This window comes from Doryrhamphus excisus, chromosome 10 (assembly GCF_030265055.1).
Source record: "Doryrhamphus excisus isolate RoL2022-K1 chromosome 10, RoL_Dexc_1.0, whole genome shotgun sequence".
In the NCBI taxonomy this organism is placed as follows: domain Eukaryota; kingdom Metazoa; phylum Chordata; class Actinopteri; order Syngnathiformes; family Syngnathidae; genus Doryrhamphus; species Doryrhamphus excisus.
This window is the reverse complement of record NC_080475.1, coordinates 6,556,411-6,564,362: the sequence shown is the minus strand read 5'-3', so window position 1 is coordinate 6,564,362 and position 7,952 is coordinate 6,556,411. Positions and strand designations below refer to the sequence as shown.

Below are 7,952 nucleotides of genomic sequence, written 5' to 3'. Positions count from 1 at the left end.
TGCTTCCAATTCACTCAGACTTATGAATATCCATTAATATTTAATATCAATAATATTGTTGTTAGAGCATAGAAAACCTGTTTATGACTTCCTAAATACAGGTTTTTAAATCATTAGAGCTCTGTAGACAAGAAATAACACCCCTATAGTCACTTTTACATCACATTGCTCAGGCGACAGGATCCGTGCAGGCACGTAACAGATGTCTGCCGCTAGCTTAGCAAGCTAGCGAGCTCACTAGTCTCCAATTTACTTTATTCTAAATTTAAGAAAGCGTTTCAGACAGAGTGCGGATGAAGGACAAAGAAAGCAACAGTGTACCACTTCCACACCGAATGAGAGGAGGTGCTTTTTCATCACTAAATCACTCATGCAACTCATTTCTCATGCAAAGCTGGGAAGTTCAAATCGGGACCCAGAAACTGAAAGTGGATCGGGATCGGTTTGACACGTTTGAGTCGACGACACCGGGACTGGCTGACTGGTGTTGACATAAGCGGTTTCGGCATAATCGGCAGTTCAGCTTTACTGTCATTGTGTTGAAGACCGGTAACAAAATTAGCTCAGCGGCTCTGTTAGATAAGAGCTTGGGTGTCCAAGGTGCGGCTCGGGGGCCATTTTTGGCCCGCAGCATATTCTAAAAATAGAATTGAATGAAAGTAAAAAAAAAAAAACAACAGTAGCAGCAATTAAGAGAAAACCTGAAGTATTTTTTTTCCAAAAATTATGATGATGGATGACCCGAGAAGACGACGTGAGCCAAGGAGGTCAAACGTGCGAAATGAAAGCTGAGAAGAAACCCGAGCCCCCGTTCCCATACTCAATTTATGTATTCTGAAAGTTGAAGAAGTTAAAAAGTGCGTGTCTGCTCCGTGGCCCCTCCCTATGGCCCCGCCCCCCCGCCAGCCTTCTCACTCTACACTCATTCTTTTATTCTCCAGTAGCGTTTCCTCCGCCATTGTTGCCCACTTTTACTCCTTCCTCAGCCGTTGCTTATTAGTGCGTGTGACAATACATCGACGATGCATTTATGTGTCCAAGTGTCACATCGCCGTATCCCGATGATGTCAGGGGTTAGCTAAGGCTAAGCCAGAGGTCAAGGTCAGGTCACTGTTACCTCCATGATGTCACCAGATTAAATTACAAAGCCCGAGTTCATGAAGTCCTCGTACGACGTGTTCTTATTAGCAGTCCCAGTGAGGGCTGTCAACGATAACGAGGTAACTAATTTCTTTCATTAATTTACGTTAACATTTTTAGAGTCATTAACGCTCGTGCATCATGTCTGGCCACACCTCTAAGTTATGACGGCAGATGGAAGCATAGTGTAGCGTCCCCACTCCATTACAGTGCTATATTGCTACACCATATAGCTCTATCTCCTACTTCATACAAACCCCTCTAGTACATTCCTAATGGTCACTAGGTACCCTAAAAACACAACAATGGCGCCATTATGCTGTCTGTGTGGTCTAAATAAACAGAAAGAGGCTTCGATTCCACCCTGATGATAGTGAAAGTTTGCTGTGGTTTTATACAGGAGAGTTCCAACCATGACTTTTCTGCCATCTAGTGGTGAATAAAGGGAAGGACGGCTTGCTGGTGTCACACTAACTGCGAGCATGCGCAACGTGTACTTGTGTGCGCGTGCTGATGATGACAAGGGAAGTGTTGGTAGATTTTTTTGTTGTTGTTTTCTGACTTTTTTTAGTTGAATTTGTTTAGTTTTTGTTGTGTTGTTCATATTTTTTATACTTTGTGTACAAGAGCAAAAGTATTTGTTGTTTGAGTTTGCTGATGTTTTTGTTTGATTAATTTCTTTTGTCACGTGTTTTATTGTGATGAACAAATTGATGATTAACCAGGGGCGTCACTAGGTTCTGAGGACGTGCGGGGTTGGGGGGGGGGGGGGGGGGGGGGTTTAGCCCAAATACATAATGCATATGCAAAGGATATGAATGAGTGTAGTAGACATTCAAAAAAATGCAAATTATGATCAAGAACCGGGATATAACTTTCCCACTTTTGGACAGATTTAGTAGAGATACTAATATTATATTGAGATATTGTTATAGGCCACCATTAAATGTACACAAGTACACACAATCTACACGAGCTCTGCAACCATTTTGTCCAGTGGACAAATGATATAATCAATGATATAATAATCATTATATTATTCATTAGCCTATTATTATTATGATTATTACTACTACTAGTAGGCTAGTATTAGCCAGCTTATTGGCTTGCTTATTAGCCTGCTTTTGCCCTATAAAATAAAATAAAATAAAATAAAATAAAATAAAATAAAATAAAATAAAATAAAATAAAATAAAATAAAATAAAATAAAATAAAATAAAATAAAATAAAATAAAATAAAATAAAAAATATCAAATTATTTAGGGGGCTTCAGTCCCCCTAAAATTATTATTATTATTATTCTGATTATTACTACCACTAGTAGGCTAGTATTAGCCTGCTTATTGGCTTGCTTATGAGCCTGCTTTTGCCCTATAAAATAAAATAAAATAAAATAAAATAAAATAAAATAAAATAAAATAAAATAAAATAAAATAAAATAAAATAAAATAAAATAAAATAAAATAAAATAAAATAAAATAAAATAAAATAAAATAAAATAAAATATCAAATTATTTAGGGGGCTTCAGTCCCCCTAAAATTATTATTATTATTATTATTCTGATTATTACTACCACTAGTAGGCTAGTATTAGCCAGCTTATTGGCTTGCTTGTGAGCCTGCTTTTGCCCTATAAAATAAAATAAAATAAAATAAAATAAAATAAAATAAAATAAAATAAAATAAAATAAAATAAAATAAAATAAAATAAAATAAAATAAAATAAAATAAAATAAAATAAAATAAAATAAAATAAAAAATAAAATAGTCAGTCGATTACACTCCGAGATCGCCTGTTAAAATGTGTATTGAACATACTACATATTTATTTCAATACAACAGGGGTGCCCAAAGTGTGGCACTGGGCCATTCCCGGTCCAAAGCTCATTTATATTGGCCCTTGGCTTAGTATTGTCCAAATAAAACCCATTTATATTATGAAATATTGCTGTAATTAGCATACATTGACCAATACTGATTGCCTTTAGCATCAAAGTAGCCTAGCATGTAAAAAGCCGCCACACGCACGTGACACCAAGTCAGAGGTTCCGAGGTTTGACATGAAAGATCCTCTAATAAGCAAAGATGGCGGCCATCATGCCTGCCAACAGGAAGCCCAGCCACGTGCTTTCCAAGCCGTGAGCGCCGGCGTCCAGCTCAGGGTCCGAGCACCCTTTGGCGTTGTTACCGGGGCGGGCGGCTTGGGGGTTTCCCTCAAAGTGGACCGGCAGGCACCGGTTGTCCAGCCTCTCGCAGGCCAGGATCAGATGTTTGTTCTCTTGGGTGACGGTCCTGATCCCGCAGCTCCCCGGCTCGCTCCTCACCGTGACGAAGGAGAAGGGCTCGCGGCTGATGCACAGGTTCTCCTTGAAGGTCTTCCCGCCCAGGTTGGAGCACACATCCCTCACCTTGTCCAGGTCTCCGGGGAGCAGGAAGGACTGTGTGGGTCTATCGCAGCCCCCGTTGTTCTTGATGTAGTTCCTCCATTCGTCCTTATCCAAGGAGTCCGGGAGCCCCGAGCGGATGTGACGCTTCACAAAAGTGTCGTAGCCGTTGTTCCACTTGGACGGCTGGCAGGGGGCGGAGTTCTTCGCCCACGTGGGGCGACCTAATAGGACGCAGGCGGCCAGCACCAAGTAAACCCTGAGAGCGGCCATGACCCGGCAGGCGTGGAGCGGGACGACAACGGAGCCGTCAAAAGGGCAGCGCCTGTCTGGGCTTGCTCACGTTGGGGTGTGAAAGCTGCAGCTGCTGAAAGCAGAAGAGGACGTTGCAAAAACCGCAAAAAAGCTCCCTTCAGTGCTGGAGGAACTTCTGTTTCGGCCGCAGATTTAGCAGAAAGGAACCCATGGGAGATGTCTCTGTCGTCAGATGTCTGGGTGAAACCAGCACGTTTCCCGTGTGGCAGCCTGAGGGGGAGGAGCTTGCTGGCTGGGGGCTTATGTAACGTTGTAGGTCACAACACCGTCATCCAGTTACAAATACCAGAGCCATGTTTGGGCGTTTCCTGCTCATGACTTTCCACTGGATGGGGGTTAGGCCACATTGGTCCAAAGAATCATCCGGAATTTAGATAATAAAGTAAAAAAAAATCATAAAATGTGTGAATATTAGTAATATTTTTTTTGTAATTTAATGAATGAATTAATTTATTTATTAATTAATAATAGTAATAGCTGTAGTCATAGCTGGCTCAAAACAAAAAAATAAAGTCATATAAAAATCATAATATTACGAGAATAAACTTAGGTTTTTATTTCTCCTATATTTACCATTTTAGTCTGATCATGTTACAACTTTTTTTTCGGGAATTTACGACTTTTTTCTCTCATCGATTTTACAGATTTTTTCTCCAAAATTGACAATTTTATTCTCAAAATCTCTTATTTCTTTCCCAATGAGGCCCTAAAACACCGGCCTAATAACCTCTTCTTACATATGTTCCCAAATAATACAATATAATATAATCTAGCAGTATCAATATCGGTATCCGTATCGGTATCAGATCAATACAAAGTACTTTCAGTTTTCTCCCATCTTTACTTTCACAAATATCAGTTTTGTCGTGTTGTGGATCCTGTTCCGTATAAGGCTTGTTCATACTTAATCGCGATTAATCGCATTTTGTCTATCGTCTCATTGAGGGCTAATGTGCATATCTGTGAAAAAGAGTGCTTGAGCTAATGGCAGAATTAATCGATAAATGTATGAAGTATGAAAACGTTTCATGAGATTGTGACATGCAGTTCTCTACCGGAACGCTGGAGGGCGGTGTTTCTCTGAACAAGCACAACTCCGGTCTGACTGACTGGAATCAATGGCAACTGAAGCCATATGAAAATCATTAATATAGATATCGGTGTGTGATAATATCACACCATATTTCATGGTGACGTATTATATATTAAATACTACCCATAACTGCAAAACAATAATGTAACAATATAAATATTGTTACATTAAAAATCACTGATATGTAATCGCATGAGATTTTGACACTATCATTGATATTGATACTGCCAGTACTCCCCTGGAGTCCTGGAGAAGTTGAGACCCCCAACCCCCCCGCACAGTGCCCACCCGAGTAAATCACAAGAGAAAGATGGGGTCATTCTCTGGTGCTGGTGTTGTCCACCAGGAAATCCAGTCCCAGTGGTTCCTACCAGGCTAAAAGGTCGGCGATAATGACTTCCAGGAGGTGGCAGTGAAATGGGGGGAGTGGGGGGCTTGGGGCTTGGGTGAAGTCCACACCCGAGGTTATTGGGGTGAAGGGATTTTTATCAGTGAAGAATTCCACTCCAGCAGCAGCTCATTCATGCACTCCCACGGAGGAACCGACGGCTGAAGATGCTGAAGGGTCAAGTCGGGTGTCATTGGAACGAGGAGAGGAAACAGGAAATGATATGCTGGAGAACAGGAAGCACGGGGTGGCGGTGGTGGTGGTGGTGGGGGGTGGGGGGGGGCATGGGACATTTCATCGCTGGAGGTGTTGATGTACGGGCCCCCACAAGCTGACCTTCCCACTGTCAATCGGCAGCATGACTTCATGGGAACGTGCAAGGTCGTCGTAAAGGTCGACCGCCATGTTTGAACTTCAGTACTTTCCAGCAAAACGCAATAAGTACCACTTTCTATAGAAATATATATATGAATATATAAAAGACGTCCCCTCCAATAGTCGGTCTTCCTAAAAGCACTTCCTGCATCAAGGCTGGTTTTTGGACCACAATGCACCATTGGGTCCTTTAATGATTATACCAAGGTAACTGGATGCACTAAGCTAGCTAGCAATGAACCGATATACATTTACATCTTCTAATACTCATTTCATCATGACCAAATTATTTTAGTCTATGAAAATGAGCCCATTGGAACTGACTCATGGTTTCAAACAAACATGCACCAATACGAGTACAAACATTTGAAGTTTTCCGTTAAGGCATTGCATTCGAGAAAACCATTTCATTGGATGAGCACAGAAGGCACGGAAAATGGGGGACGGCACGGCAATGTTGCCTCTATTCCACCAGAGAGGGAGCCAGAGAACCCACAGCTCGAAGCCCAGAGGGAGGCTGACGTCATTTCAGCAATGTGCAATTCAGCCTGTGACCCACTTTTGGGTCCCGACCCACCAGTTGAGAACCACTACTAGGACACTCGTGCAGCGATGTCTGCGCGGGACCGCTAATTGACAGATACATCCAAAGTGAAGCCAGAGAACCCAGAGCCCAAAACCCAGAGGGAGGCTGACGTCATTGCAGCGCTGCAATGAATGAAAAAAAAAAAAAAAAGCCAAAGTGTTACGAGACAAATGTCGCAATCTTACAAGAAAAAAGTCGGAATGTTACGAGAAAACGTCATAATGCTACGGAGAAAAAGTTGCAATCTTACGGGAATAAAAGTTGTTATCATACTGGAACATAAAAAAGTCAAAGTGGCACTGAGTTACGAGACATATACATGTCGCAAAAAAGTTGCAATCTTTCATGAAAAAAGTCGTAATGTTACGATAAAAACGTCACAATCTTATGAGAAAACGTCATCATGCTACAGAGTACAAACATTTGAAGTTTTCCGTTATTCCGGTATTGCGTTTGAGAAAACCATTTCATTGGATGAGCACAGAAAGCACGGAAAACGGTGGACGGCACGGCAATGTTGCCTCTGTCCACCAGAGAGGTAGCCAGAGAACCCAGAGCCCAGAACCCAGAGGGAGGCTGACGTCATTGCAGCGCTGCAATGAATGAAAAAAAAAAAGCCAAAGTGTTACGAGACAAATGTTGCAATCTTACAAGAAAAAAGTCGGAATGTTACGAGAAAACGTCATAATGCTACGGAGAAAAAGTTGCAATCTTACGAGAATAAAAGTTGTAACCATACTGGAACATAAAAAAGCCAGAGAACCCAGAGCCCAAAGCCCAGAGGGAGGCTGACGTCATTGCAGCGCTGCAATAAATTTTTGACTCGATGTTTGCGACCCACCTGGAATGGATCTGCGACCCACAAGTTGAGAACCACTACTAGGACACTTATGCGTGTGAATGCTAATTGAAAGATACACCCCCCCCCCAAGGTTGTTTCTCGGTGTGTGTATATTTACTCTTGTTGACAAGTGGGAATTTGGGAAACAGACGTTTTCCCCCCATCAAGTTCCTCCAATGGCGTTTCCATGCCAACAGGTTGCATCAAGTCCTGCTCATGCTTCTGTCATGGTCATGTGACCTTTCCCTTCCCATGCCGAGGTTACCTGACGCGGGACTTTGGTCTTCATGACAAGGAGAGGTTCTGATTGATGAACCCCCCGGCTAACCATTAGCTAGGAGGGAAAGTGAAGGAAGTGAGGACTTTCTTTCTTCCCTCCAGCTTCTCCATCTCCGTCAGCGTCTGTTTGATCTGCTCTCACATCCTTCTACTCCACCACTTTGGATTCTTCTTCTGCTTTGGATGCTTGCCCCCCCCCCCCCTTCTGAAACGTGCTTGAGGAATGTGTCAGAGAGGCACAAAAGAACAAAAGCTTGACAAGAAGGGAGTGGGGTGGGGGGGGGGGGGGGGGCTTGAGGTAAAGGAGAAGCATGGAGAGAAAGGTTGAGGGGTGCATCGTACGGTCCAATGCCCCTGAATGGCGAGCCGCCCTTTGTCATCACGTGCCGACGCGCAGCATCACACGCATTTCAGAGCTCTTCATCGAGATCATCCCCATACGCTTCTTTTGCTAATCGTCAGCGGGGGCCCGCGGGGGCCGAACATGAATCTTCCCCGCCGTGGACGTCGGCGTATTGTAACCTTTGTGATCAATCCCCAATCGCAGAGC

General features: G+C 42.7%; 1 protein-coding gene across 3 annotated transcripts in view; it reads right to left on the bottom strand.

Moving 5' to 3' along the window:
* ciarta (circadian associated repressor of transcription a) overlaps positions 1–7,952 on the bottom strand; it is a 104,936-nt gene that overhangs the window by 29,255 nt on the left and 67,729 nt on the right. The gene's annotated exons all lie outside the window — the stretch shown is intronic.